General features: G+C 40.0%; 1 protein-coding gene across 5 annotated transcripts in view; it reads left to right on the top strand.

Moving 5' to 3' along the window:
- Positions 1 to 15049, top strand: part of RGS17 (regulator of G protein signaling 17) — a 72510-nt gene that overhangs the window by 44434 nt on the left and 13027 nt on the right. The window lies entirely within an intron of this gene.

The raw sequence follows: 15049 nt of genomic DNA, 5'->3' as shown, positions 1-15049 counted from the left end.
GACCTGGTTTACTAATTAGTTGTTGAATAATATATATTCTGTAAATCTGAAAACACAAGCCTTAAATTCCATTATATCTTTTAACTGGTGTGGAGTAATTTTAGTGGAAAATAGGCTCAAAAATTGTGGCTGCTTGTCTCTTCCTAACCAAAGAGTTCACTTGGAAAGTCAAAGAATTAAAACCAGTATCAGAAAGAGCTTTAAATTCTCAGTGTCTTGAGAGGTATCAGGTCTTTATTTCTTATTTTCATGAACACAGTTAGTGCTGAAATATGAAGTAATTGACATGCAGTACTGTTCGAAGCCTGTGCATCCTGTTACATACACAGTTCAGTCTTTTTGGAGTGACCATTCCTCTGTGTATCTGTGTTATTTTCACTTGAATCAGCCATGTGGACCCAATCTAATCTGAGGCTATTTGCCCCCAATATATTTAAAAATACATGCCAACATGTGTGTACCTGGCATCAAATGGGACAGCTTTTTCCAAGATGCCACATCCTGGAGGCAGTACCAGGGTGGACCTGCCTTGGCTCTTACTTCCAGTTTCACCTGGAGGCAGAGGATATTTGGAGCAAGGCTGAGCGAGAGCTCATGCTTTTACGAAGTTACTTTGCAATGTGTTCAAGCCATACAGCAAAGAGGTGCAAGTGTATTAAATGGGAAGAAAAGGGAGGATGTTTTGCCACTGTTATCTCTGCTTTGTGACAAGGGCACAATGTAAGATTAGCTATACTGTTACAGAGCAGAGGTTCATTTAGCTCAGGATCCAATTTCAGGAAGTGACCTGTAGCAGATGCCACAGGGAAAGGATAAAACAAGTGGACATGCACCTCCTCAGTTTACCCACAGCAAAACTCCTCACAACTGGCAATCTGCAACTTAGGGACTTCCTGGCCAGGAGGTTATTTCTGTGTGTTTTATGGCCCTTGATGGAATTTTCTTTCATTAATTTGTCAAACCATTTTCTGAAGCGACTTCCTGAACTCATCTAAACTTTTGGCATCCGGAGTTTCCTGTAGCAATAAATTCTACATCAGACCTGTGCACTCTGTGAACTATTACTCCCTTTTATTTTTTTACCCTATGAGAAGTTACTTTCATCTGATGCCTCCTTGGTCTTATGATTGTGAAGAACAGCGAATAATTGTTCCTAGGATGATGGAGCTCTCTCATATCCCCCTTCAGCTGTCTTTTCTTCCATAGTCTGCTCTATTTTAATCTCTGTGATACGAAACTGAGGCAGACCATGGTTTATCCTTAACTCTCTTCTATCTATCCACCTACCTTGTGTCTCTCTGTGTACCTTTCCTATTCTGCTATCTTCTGTCTGAGATGTGTGACTAGATCTGTTGCAGTAGTCAAGACATAGGTGCACCCTGTTTTGTGTTTGCTCTTGATTTTTTATTATTAATTCCTAGCACTCTGCTTGCTTTTTAACAACCGCTGTGATGATGTTTTCATAGAATTATCCACCATGACTACATGTACAGCTCGGGTTGGCTTTTGCCTTGCATACTGGAACATGAATGGCCATACGAGTATCAGTCTAATTTCTAAAACTTAAAGAAAACTGATTTTATTTTTTAAGCATGTTATAGCTCAGGAAGTCTTATTTGACAACTATACTCTATTTTGAAGCTTTCATGAACTTTGTGACCCTTGGAGTGCCTCGACTCCTCAGAATGCAATACTATTATATATTTGAACAGCTTATGGGTATTAAATCTAAATTAAAGCAATTATTGCTTTAAAATGTAGGATGTCCCTTCAGCTGCTTTAGTAATTGGTTTTGCTGTTAATATCCTGTCTTTTGGTGTTTTTTGGGGGTTGAGGGGTTTTTTTGGTAAAGTAGATTAGACTGAGCACAGAGAAATCCTGTCAATTTAATCTAGTTTTCAGGATTAAATCAAAGAATGGGTCGAAGGGGATAGTGACATCACTTGTGTTTTCTAAAATCAAAAAGGTAGAGCAGATAATGTAGTAAGTCTTTTCCAGCTTTATCTTCTGTGATTCCATAGTGGAAACTCCATTAGAGGAGTGATGGGAAAAAACTTTGAAAAAGGCAATATGAAATGTTTCAGAATCTCAGTTAAAATGAAGCAATTGGTTCCGGTGCCAAATTTGTTTGGTAAATTTGAACTCTCCAGGTAGAGTACGGATTACTGTTCTTGCCTCAGTTGTGTACTCTAAAAAACTACCAAAAAAAATTACAAAAAAAAAAAAAGTAACAAACTTTACTAGTCACCCATTATATAGGGGATCCTAGGTAGGTAATTCTCTAGGGTAGTTCTCTGTAACAGGAAAGCCTAATCATAACAGATTCTCTGGACCTAATGTAATTACATGCTTTCCCTAGTTCCACAGGTCTTTGTATTTGAGTAATGTGAATCTGTCAAGAGATACCTGTCTGGAAATGTTGCTGGATTCATTAATGGTGATGACAATGCTTTAACTGTCAATAACAAGATTAGGAGAATTTTCTTCTGTTTTTCCACCAGCCTGGGTGACTGAAGACAGCTCTTATATCACTAACTTCTTAGTGCCTCAACTTCCTCATCATTCATAGAAATGGGGGGGAGTGTGTGTGTGTGTGTGTGCAGCTTTTAGTAAGAAGCTTTCACTTTTATCTGTTTGAAGAATGAGTTCAGTAGATCATATATCCAAACAAATCATTAGAATTCTAAAAATATCTTTTGTGTATCATGTGATGTTTGTTTTCTTCTGTTCCACCCTGTGTTAAAATCAGAATAGACATTAAGTCTTCTGTTTGCATAACAGCATAGGCAAATATTCACACCTTTGTTTGGGGAAACGGTACCTTGCCTAATAGAGACTTATTAACAGCAAAAAGTTAGATCAAAATATTATTCAGTACATCTTATTACAAACTTTTTTTTTCTCTAATAATTCTTTCTTAAACGTATCAAATATTTGGAGTACTTCTTTGTTGTGGGAAAACCCTGGTAGGCAGCTCAGCCCCATACAGCCACTCGCTCACTCCTGCCCAGCAACATGGGGAAGAAAATCTGAAGGGTGAAGGTGACAAAACTCATGGATTGAGATAAAGATAGTTTAATAGATAAAGCAAAGCTGTGTGCACAAGTAAAGCAAAGTAAGGAATTCATTCACTGATTCCCATCAGCAGGCAGGTGTTCAGCCATTTCCAGGAAAGCAGGGCTTCATGACACGTTACGGTTTCTTGGGAAGACAGACAGTACAGCTCTGAACCTCCCTCCTTCCTCCTTCTTCCCCAGCTTGTGTTGCTGAGCATGGCGTCATACAGTATGGAATATCCCTTGGGTCAGTTGGGTCAGCTGTCCTGGCTGTGTCCCCTCCCAACTCCTTGTGCACCCCCAGCCTGCTCGCTGACAGGGCAGCATGAGAAACAGAGAAATCCTTGATGCTGTGCAAGCACTGTTCAGAAACAGCTAAAACACTGATGTGTTATCAACACTGTTTTGGTCACAAATCCAAAACACAGCACCATATAGGCTGCTATGAAGAATATTAACTCCATCCCAGCCAGACCTGGTACATCTATCGACACTGGTAATTCTCAGGACAGTAAATTGCTCAGTTTACGAGGACAAGGCAGGGCTGATAACCAAGGTTTGCTCAGATTGGAAAAGATGGAGATAGACGGGCTCCTTGAGTTGGCCATTGTATTGTAATAGGTATGGTCAGGATGTTGCCTAACTAGCTTAAGCCCTAAACTGGTGCCTGAGCATCAGTAGGGAAGGAGGCAGTCCTCCTCAGTGGAGAAAATAAAGTGCTTCTGAAGTTCCCAACAGGAAAAGCTTGTCCACTTGCCACAGAGGCAGATGATATATGCCTCTGGAGAACTTCTATAAGACCTTCCTCTCTCCACTGACCAGACACAGACCTTAGGCGCTTCCTTCAGGAAGACTGTCTCACTAAAGCATCTAACAGATAAGCACCAGTCAGGTACCGAAGGTGCTGGACTGAATCTCACCCTGTGTCTTAAGCTTCTACAAAACACCATTCCCAGAGAGGACAGAAGAAAAGGCTTCCTTACTAGGTGTAATTTCAGTGACTCGGGTAGCCTGAGAGTTGCAAAATTTGGAGTAAGCCTCCTAACATGACAGTCTATAATTTCCTCAATTACACTTTCTCCAGAGAGCTGCCCATTTAGTGTTTAGTGCTATGGCTTTACAGTTTTGAGCTCAGCTTGGCGAGGTAAGGGTAGAAGCCTGCTATTTCACACCCCCAACCTTATTTAGCAATCCGTTACTCCAGCTTCTTGAGCAGACATGGAGCCAGTCATTCTCTTGCAAACACTTGTAAATCACATTCTTCAAAAAACTCTCAAGACACTAGCACAGGGAGGTTGGCTATTCTGCCAATTTTATTTTGCTTCCTCTTTTGCCTCCCAGCTGGAGCAGGAGTCATAAGGTGCTCAGTGAATTTTAAAGCTGTGGGACACTCATGCCTGATAATGCCTCTCCTTTTACCACACACAGAAGGCTCAGAAGGCATCTAACATCTGCCCTGCAAGAGACCTTAGCAGTACTGGAGTCTGTGGGATGTGAAAAGGCTTCCAGGGGATAAGTGAAGATGATCACACAACTTCACTTGGTTCTGTAGCTCCATTCAAATGTGCGAGCTGGAAGGCCTTTACCTTAAAGGGAACCATTAAAACAACTGCTGAAGACTCTTGTGAAGAGGGAAAGGGACTCATGTCCAGCAGCTCCGAGCTGTGCCCTGTACAAAAGCTATGCCTGCCATTTGATTTCTTGTGACCCTTCCATGACTAGTTTCCCACACCCAAGAGATGCCAAGGAAGATAGGGTATTTGCCAGCTTGGCAGTAAACAAGAGTTGCTCTTGGCAAGAAACATCTCTCCTCCAGTTCTTTAAACTTGTCTATGACTGCTGTGAGTTACGTCTGAAACGTCTTCCTGATGACCTTGTTACACAAATATTTTTCTTTATTAAAGGGAACATTTTCCTTGCATTGGTTTAGCAGTTGACTTGGGCCTACAAGAAGATATTTCTGTCACTTGTGCCATGAATACGAGATGACAGATACAGTTCTAAGGATGATTTTAAATTATATTAATATTTTTTCTCTGTGGAGTTCAGCGTTTTCCTTCTCCTAACAGATAGTGTGCATGGTACTCTATATGAAAAAAACAAACCAAAACAATTTTTTTTTTGCACTTCCCACCTCCTAGTATGTTGAGATGAATAATTTTTTTTCTGGTGTATTCAGTGTTAGTTTGTCATCAAAAAATTGTGTCTAAACTTTGCATGACTCTACGCAAGATAATCCCCAGGTGTCATAGTCGTGGCTGCTTTATCTTATTTAACTATGGTAGAAAGTTTGGAGGAGAGGGAAGCAAAGAAATGATAGAAACAAACAAAAAAACAATTTAATGCAATAAATCATAGCCACGTGTTGTGAAATCTGTGGAAAACAAAATCCATATTTTGCTTCCCATGCCTGTCTGCAGCAGAACTTTTATACTAGGGGTAGACTAGAGGTGGGCTGGTACAAAAGGAGTCACCCAGGCTCCAGGATTTTGTTAAAGCTTTCATCAAGAAAAGAAAATCTTTATCTTTGAAACAAAAGCACTCATTATGAAAAACATTTTTGGCTTTTAATTTTATTTTTTTTACAAACTTAATTTTTTAATTCTTCTTTTCCTCCCTGAACCCATAGGACAACACATCTGAAACAGATGTACTCAAGTCTCTGCATTTTACCTTTTCAAAACATCACACCTGAGAAAAGCAAGTATGGAAAAGTGCATCGGGAGTTATTGTACTCTAGTGCAGAATACTGTACTCTACTGAAATAGAAGGTGATATTTTTAAAAATATTTAATGGGAAAAGATGTTCCATTCTGAGCCTTTTTATACTTTAAAACATCACAGGACTTCCTTATGTTTTTATCACTTGCTGTTGCAGAGGTCAAAGATGAAAACAGTCCCTCTCTTTCCTCGAGAATAATTTATTCTGAGGGATAGTGGGCTTAGCTAGCACAGGAACTCGTGCTTTGTGCATCTATGGGACAGTATCATCTGTATCATCACAGTGCGATATGGAGCACTGGTGCCTTCTTAGGAAAGGAGGACCAGTTCTTCTGACAGGTGGAATTTAAAGCTGGATAAAATCCATTATATGACCTGTCACACAAGCTACTGAATGTGATATTCTAGAAATTCAGTCTTAAATTACCTTGTCTTTAAGTCCACATACCCTCAGTGCTGAGGCCATGAGAGAAAGCTGCCTGGCAGACATTCCTGTTGCCACTGGAATGCACCATGGGGTGAATGTGGGGTAAGGATTTAAATACTTAGTCCTCAGAAATGGGCCTCTCAGGATTCCCTGAGCTACTTAAAATAAGAAATTTAAGTTCTCAGCATTTGGAAAAACAAGCAGAAGACACTCTAAAAATAAATAGCTTGTCAAGTATTTTTTCATACTTTTGTAAGTTATGTTAACAGTACTTATTAAATAATACCCAAGTAAAGCATTTCTTTTCCCTTTAAAGCAAAAGAAAGGGATGATCTCTAAAGTTAAAAAAATCAGAGGGGAGAAGCGTGTCTTCCTAATGGGTCTGACATTTAATAGGCTCTCTCTGCTTTATAATTCGGACAAGGCAAGTGATTTTTCTGGAGTTTGACGGATGTTTAGGTCCTCAGGGCAGGCTGGGGACAGGTGGCTCTGTGCATGCTTGTTTACACAACTCTCCCGGGGCATCACGGCCTGACTTGCCAACCTCTGGGCTTGCGCCCTTCTGTGACACTGGGCCAGATTGTCAGTGTTAGCCTAATAATTCCTGGAAGTCTGCTCTCTTCTCGAGCCGGAACACAAATACACCTCAGATGTGATTCAATACATGGCTTACCTCAGAGCCCCAGAGGTGGTGAGTAAAGGCACCTTTGACTGCTTCCTGCACCTCCCTGTGAAACAGATGTCAAACATTACCGTTCAAAAAGGGCAGCGCATTTCTTCTACGTAAATGATGCCACAAGGTGCAAAGGTATGCCAGACGAGGTCTCAGGTATACTAACTGCAGTCAACTGCTTCTCCATAATTTTTCCTGCATCTACTTCTAAAGAGTAAGATGTGAATGCAGGAACTGTTACTGGCAAACGAAAAGGACTATAGGAATAAAATTTACAAAAAGCAAAACTTAATGTAAAAACGACTCAAGGAAGCTTAAAGTTAACCTGTTAAATCTCATGCGAGCCTGCATTGGTCACTGTGGAGCCCTCTTCCAATTAATCAAATAGATCTCATCTCCCCTCATCAAAAAGCGGCCCAGAAATCCCTACTTCCAAGTTCATCCACCACCTTTTATCTTCCTCCTTTCTTCTTCTCAGTCCCCTGCCAGCTACCTCCAAAGCCCTGTGGAAGCACAAGGTCTTGCGCAGCCTTGGAGCGGGGGCAGGAACTGTAAGCCACCAACTCCCACAGCAGCAACGGGTTTCCACAGGTCATTTGCCACTCAGAAGCAGCTTTGGGGCAGCTCATTGCTTTGTGGCACATGCAAAGTAAATCAAAATCATGCATTTCTCTAGGAGAAAGCTGTAAGCTACACAGTACATTTATTTTGGCAAGTGTCTGCAAAGGGGTAGTCACTAAGTTGCTGCTGGCCTACCATGAAATCATGGTGGAAGCGCAAAGATACAGAAGACACTACACAGGCGTTCAGCATATATAAATAATTTTAAATTAATTTTCAACCAAGAACTCTGGTTCGAAAAAAACTTTAACGCTCTGAAGTGAGTGTAACTCCATGTAAACTGATAAATGTTTCTATTTTCAAAGATATGAGGTAAACTTGTTCCTCCCCATAATAAAAAAGAAGTCTAATGTGAAGAGTGGAGCATTAGCTTCTCGTGCAGCTGGTCTGTTAACGTTAATCACAAGCCAATGGTAGAGTCCTCATTAACATCATCAAAACCAGCCCTGGGCTCTCTGGGCCAAGCATTCCTAGTATCAGGATTTTATCCTTAATATTTTAAACTTTGAAAATTCATTTCAGCTGAGGAACAGGTGGAGGTTTATGTGTTTACTGACATTTTTACCCATCTGTGATATCAAAAGCAGGTTAGAGAATGGGTAAAACATAAACATAATATATTAGCAAATTTTTAATAAATGTTTCTGAAGCTTCACAAACCAAATGCATAGATTCCTATGTGTGTAATACTGCTAAGATAAGAAACCCTCATCAGTCTAACTGCAGAAAATAGTCGTATTTCAAGCAAACAATTCTGTAAAGAAAACTGGAATAAAAAAAATCAGAACTGCAATCCTTCTAAATTGAAGAATAAATACATGCTCAGAGGGGATTTGGGATTACACAAGGCTCATTCTAATTCAGCCGCACATAAGATGCTGACAGTAGCTCCTTAGAAGGAGACAGCAGACTAAATCTAGTTAACTTTAGAAAATGATCTTGATTCTGCCCTGGCACAGCACACAGAGTGTATTCAGGGACTCTTGAGAAAGAGAAAGGAATGGCAGAATCACCTCCACTGGGGTAAAGCAGCTTGATGTCTCCTCGGAGGCTGTTTAAGAGATGGATTGCTTCAGAGCATCAGCATCTTGGCTCTCCCTCGCCGCTCATGCCTGTTTCCCACCTGCCTGTGCCAAAATGCTATTCAGCGTGGCGTCTGCGGAACAGTGGCTGAAGGAAGATTCATAATGTCATGACAGATTTTCTGTCACCAGCACACAGCTTGACTGTTGCTGTGCAAAAATTAAAAAACAAAAAAACAGGAGCGCTGAGGATGCCTGAGTCCAGTTTACGCTGTGATTTTCAGCAGTTAGGAGTTTGGAGCCTTTGAAATCTCCCCCAATAGGGTTTGGGCTGCTTTTTTGTTTCCGTATGCAAATTTGACAATTATGTATTTACACAAAGATGCATTAACTCAGGAGTCTGTGGAAAACCACAGAAATAGAGAAGTGTGTGAAAGGTCAAATGGATCTGAGATCGAAATATAAGCTGAAGTAAGGCATGTTGATAAATGGCGTCATTTTAAAGGTGCCAAGGTGGCCTTGCAAATCCTCCAAACTTTGTTCATCGTGGAGTATAATAAAAAGTTAAATATTTAACATGCATAACCACCACCAACAAAATGTTATCCAAATTAAACACACTGGCTGTGTCTATACTAGTAAACTAAGCAGGGCCAGGGCCTAATATGGGCTCAAGCAATCAGCTGTACAGTTAGATTGTTGGCAAGTGTTAACTCCCTGGCAGAGTTTTGGCCAGTGCCAAAGTGCACAGTCTCAGGCAATGACCTGTCGCAGGTGCAGAAACCCTGTTTTGGGTATGGGCTTTATGGACCAGGGCTACGTGCTGCCAGTCAGCCTCAGAGCCAGAGAACTCTCCAAGCCTGTTTTATCTGCAAGAATAAATGCAGTCTGTAATTCCAAGCCAAAAGGGGAAAAAAATTAGGCTACTTAAATCTGTTAGCAGTAAAATTTCCATCTTACAAAGGTTTATTTTTTAACCATGTATCATTCCAAATCGGTTTAAAATGTCAGTTAAACCAGGAATAAATGTCTAGCGCTTTTACGAGAAAAAAATGAGAAAATGTATCCTGAAAATGAGTCTGCACCCCTAGAAGATAACACTTATAAGATGGAGATCCTCTCACTAGAAAAGTGGGTCAGACATTCATTATGTGAGGCAGAAAGGCAAAGGAGATGCGAATCTTGTCTAGTCACCCTTAATAATTCCATAGCACATACATTTGTCTAGATGGCAACTCTGGCTCTTCTGAAGTAGCTGATTGAGAACCTGATACCGGCAGGTGCTGAGCACCCATTATGGACCAATGGATATCTTCAGTTCCTGTTGACATCCATGTTGAAAATGCTTCCCAGCTCAGGGCCATGTCTAACAGAAAATCTGGAAACCAGCAGTTAACATCCATCAAAACAGATGCCTGTAATTTACACTGGTTGGCATGGCATTTCTCAATCCTGTTTGTTAGCTGGACAGATGTTAAGTGGAAGATCCCTCATCTTATTTGATTTTAATGTGGGTAAGCGTAAACTAGTTTAGTCCAGGCTAATGTCATAAAATACAGTGTTCCTAAGCATCATGGTAGGAATTATAGTTTACAAATACATAAAGCCCTCTTTAATTGAAGAACTTTACAACATCTTATGAAAAGGAAAAAATGTGAATTTAGTATGAATGTTCCCAGGCATCTATTCCCATTTGGAAACTACAACTAAATCTATGGAATCAAAGGAGTGACCCTAATCAGGCTCAATTCTTTACTGTTGCTGCTATTTTCATCTCTGCAAACCAAGAATAATAAAAAAAGCCACTACAGAAACTGAGACTAGGCCCATTTATCAGAATTAATTGAGACCATTAGGCTGCCTTGCTGGTGGATTGGAGTGCTTGTATTCAGCTGGTTACCCTTTCAAAGAATACAATTTCTATTTCTTTGAACACTAGACAACTGCCACTTTCAATTGTCTCAAGTCTATGAAGGAATTGCTTGCAGAATAGCTGTAGCCACGAGTAAGGACACTGCGGGTTGTCTAGTAATTAGATGTATCCATTGTACAAGATGGAATATGAAGGGTAATATTATTCTGAAGGAAGGAATGAAGCTGACAGCCAGACTAGTGATCTGTTGGGTGACCTGACAAGAGAAATACACCCTTGAGTTGAATCTTGCCTAAAGCAGAAACTAGCTCTACGGTAATGAAAAAAAGCTAGGGTAACTCCATTAGGAATCATCAGCAAGCAAAATTTGGCAAGCCGTGGATTTCTTACCTATACAGAAATTACATTGCACATCGGAGAAGAGAAGTCTCAAAAATTTATCCTAGAAAGGACTAAAAGTTTCCAAAAGTTGTAATAGCTTCTGGTGTGGCTATCATTATGTAAAAGTAAAATAATCTTTTTAAAGTAGAATCCAGCAGAAAGCATATTTTCTTACAGATTTTCAGAGGAACAAAATATATCTAAGAAAAAGGAGAGTTTAGAAAAGTCAGATTGCTTTAAATCACTAGTTCTTTCCTCTTTTGCACAAAGTAGCAACTTTTGCTCAGTGCTAGTCTAAGTTTGAGGGAGATACTGTCCTTTATTTCAGAAGTTCAAGTACAGTGCACACTGGTAGTTCCCATCTGCCTTTGGATGCCTGCTGAGCTGCAATATCTGTAGCTAGGTAGTTTAAATCAGTCACACAAGAACAGAGGAGGAAAGCAAGTTCAGCAAGGCTGTCCATTAAAAGCAGCAGTCTCCTTTCACGTACATTTTAGCCTGCATTGACCTTGAGAGCATTTCCCTCCTTTACCCTGAAGTCCTTCTGAAGTGTAAATATCGTTGCATTTTTTTAATTAGCCCCCAAATATATTCTTCAATCAAAGTCTTTCTTTAGATATGATTGTAGTAAATGTGTTGGTTGTGGCACTGGTGGCCACACCTGGAGTACTGTGTCCAGCTCTGGGCCAGGCTCTTTTCAGTGGTGCCCAGTGACAGGGCCAGAGGCAATGGGCACAAACTGAAGTACAGGAGGTTCCCCCTGAACATCAGGAAACACTTTTTTATTGTGAGGGTGACCCAGCACTGGCACAGGTTGCCCAGAAAGGCTGTGGAGTGTCCATCCTTGGAGATATTCAAAACCCATCTGGACACAGTCCTAGGCAGCCTGCTCTAGGTGGCTCTGCTTGAGCAGGGGGGTGGACAAGATTATCTCTGTCCCTTCCAACCTCAACCATTCTGTGATTCTGTGTTTCTGTGATTCTGTGTTCAACTTGGCAAAGACTAAACTAAGGTCTTAAATGTTTGCAGAACATTTCTGGATATATTTGTGGGTATCTTAGGAGAATGTCCCTTTTGTCAGGGGGTTTCCAGCAGGTTAGTTTTCCCACTACCAATCCACTTTTGAACATTTTCTAAAAGAAGAAATAATCAATATAAAAATTACATCAAAGATCACATTGCAAATAGCAATCTACAATGGAAGATGTATTGACATGGGGATTTTTGATTCTACAAGGCTTTGCTTTCAAATTCTTCATGGGGTCCAAAAGGAAAATGCAGAGTTTGGACAAATTTGAACACTTGTCTGCCAAATGTATACTGAATTTAACTTTTATGGAAAATATAGCAGAAGATATAACTCGGCTTTAAAAGGAGACAGTTAGTCCGACTGTCCCTTATGAACAGAAAAGGTTACCAGATTTTAGATCTAGGCCATTTTAAATATACAGGAAAGGGAATAGAGGGGAACACTGCAGATTTGCTAAAACCTTTTTAGGTACTTGCTTTACTGAGCACGTCCTTCTATGACTTACTTTAGCTTAGCATTCGTATTTCAGTAAGGATGATCTACCTTCACAGTGGCATGTGGGATGCAATTTAATAACCTTATATAATGATCTTACATAAACTCCAAAATCTTGGCCAAGACTTCCCATTAACAGAGAGATGATTATACTCGTAAGCACTAGATCACTTGGGTTCAATTCTGCTTTTACCCAAGCTGAGCAGTAGCACAACATAAGTAAGACTAGGAGGACAGAGCTAAATGTCTTAACTGACTAGACCTTAATAGCCTGAGATGCTCCAGATATCTTAAACCTTAATTTCCACCAATCTCCTTTTTCTTTTATGGTTTATAGTTGAATCTGTAATGACTTTGACCAATTACGCTGAATCCAGCACAGTATTAAGAAAGCGCTGCAATTGAAAAGCAGTAAGAAATTCAGCCTGCTCTCCCCCCGCTTCAAAGTATGGCAGAAACATACAATCTCAGATGAACTGAGAAGTTTCGTATTTTTCACGGGGAAGTTCACAACTCTGAACAATGATGTGTTATCATAAGCCTTTGAACAAAAGAATTCACAGATCTTAGTCCAGGTTTTCACAAGGAAGAAAGGTAGGACCCTGCTCATCCATAGTGTTTTTAACTGTATTTCCTTCTAAACTCTCAAATATTTCACAGGGATAAAAGCTATTCCTCCACACAGAAAAGTCTAAATAGCACTGCAAGAGCAGCACTACGGAACAAAGACAGGGGAATTGTCAGTATTTCCTTCAGCCACCCCTGGGTTGCTGCTACAGCGCAGGCGTCAGAGACACGGCAGCGAACAGGCCAAGCTACCTGTGTGTGGGCACAGGGGGTTGACCACATCTCTTTATTCCTATGTTCACACGCTCTGCAGACATACCGCCAATGCCACTCTTCTAGAAACCTCCAGACTGGTTTAGGGAAGTGAGGATACTTCAAAATAATCCAAAACCCAAATGCAGATTTTGCTGGGCTTTAGGATTTTGGTGCTGTAAGGCATTGCTCTTCAAGCTTCTCTCCACAGTTCTTAGTATAAGCGTTATTCTGAGGGAAAGGTGGGCTGCTAACTCTTTGCAGGACTCTGAGAGATGAGGTTCTAATAAACTCCAGGTATCATGAAGTCAAGAGTTACAGCTGCTGGATTTCCTGATGAACTGTTTTCCTATTAGAAAATCTCTTTCCTTGTAATCAGAAAGCTTACTGGGAAAAACATCTACTATGAGAGAATGTAATTTTTCTAAAGGGCCTTTTAAAGTTAAGCACAATATTTCATTTAAATCTATTATTTGATTACATTAACTAGAAATACTTACAAAAGACTAGTTAGAATAACGGTTACTAACAATGAATGAAATGAAGACAACTGATTATTTCTTCTTAAAATGTAATTATAATTATTTTTAAAACCATGAAAACAAATTATGAATCTTCATTAATCTTGAACTTTTCCACAAACACTGTTTTGTGGAAAATCCAATTCAGAAGTAAATTAAACTGTCAAACCTGTGCGGAACACAAACTCCATTCCAGTCAGCTGCATTCTCTATAAAACCCCAGTGGAAGGGCCTGTGAAACAGCCTCTGCACCCACCCTAGGTAGCAAAAATCAGACCAGAAAATTTCCACCTTGAGCTCCCCCTTGGCCCACAGGATTTATGGTATGCAGAAAGGTACATATGGGAGCCAAAAGTCTGCCTGCATTTACTATTACTGGATCCTGAGCAGACACTAAGCTGTTCAGTTGAAAGCACATTCATGGCACACACAAGTGCCCAACCGTCTGTTACAGACTGTATGCTCTCAGCTGTATGCTCTTCAAACAAAGAGATGGAAAAAAGCAAAAAAATCTGAAGTACACCACACTACAACATAGCAAACTGACTCTAGGGGAAAAAATACCACTAAGGAAAATTGGAAGGGAAGAAATTGGATGTTTTCTAGCCATTGAAAGAGACAAAGCATCTGTTTTTATCATTTGTTTCATTTTAATTTTACTTTTTGTGACCTATGAGAAAAAAAAAAAAAGGCCAGTTATCACTGTGGCTTTTGTGGTTACAGGTCAAAATGATGAGACCACAGTGTAAGCTGAGCAAAGAGCTGTGAGGTTTGTCACTCCACATTCCTTCCCCCATCTGAAGCTTTGAAATATTGGAGGGGGTTTAGCTGTAACACAAAATCTCCAGGATGCTAACCCTGCAGATACTTGCATTATTTAAAACAAAACAAAACAAAACAAAACAAAACAAAAAATACTTGTTTGGGTTTTTTTCTTATATGAGGTAAGGCTTGCAGGATCAGACCACAAGTTTATAAATTCTCCTTGCAAGCACATATTTTTTTCACTCTAAAACAGCTGAATCCAAGCTGGAGTCTATGCTTGTTTGGTTTTTTCTTTTAAAAACAATTTGGATTATACATGTCTCTTGCACCATCTTTTTACCTAAGGCAAATGTAACTCTGGCACTCATGAAACTTAGCACCACAGGTACCTGGACTTTTTGAAAGGAGTTTATAGTTTCAGTGGACACTGCCAAGTAGGCTGATTATAGCCTTATGGTAATTGTTGGCTTTTCCCCAAAAGACCGCTTTGCTGTGTCAGTCTACTAAACACAACCTCCATCATTTAGTTCTAAGAACAAGACAATTCATTTTTTACTCAGAGAAGGTTATAGCTATTTTTCACTAAAATTCTACCTTGTTTTCAGAATAAAATTTTACATCCTACATTTCTTTAATAAATTCAGT

This window comes from Haliaeetus albicilla, chromosome 7 (assembly GCF_947461875.1).
Source record: "Haliaeetus albicilla chromosome 7, bHalAlb1.1, whole genome shotgun sequence".
Taxonomy (NCBI): Eukaryota; Metazoa; Chordata; class Aves; order Accipitriformes; family Accipitridae; genus Haliaeetus; species Haliaeetus albicilla.
The sequence above is the reverse complement of the archived record's forward strand: the minus strand, read 5'-3'. Positions and strand labels throughout refer to the sequence as shown.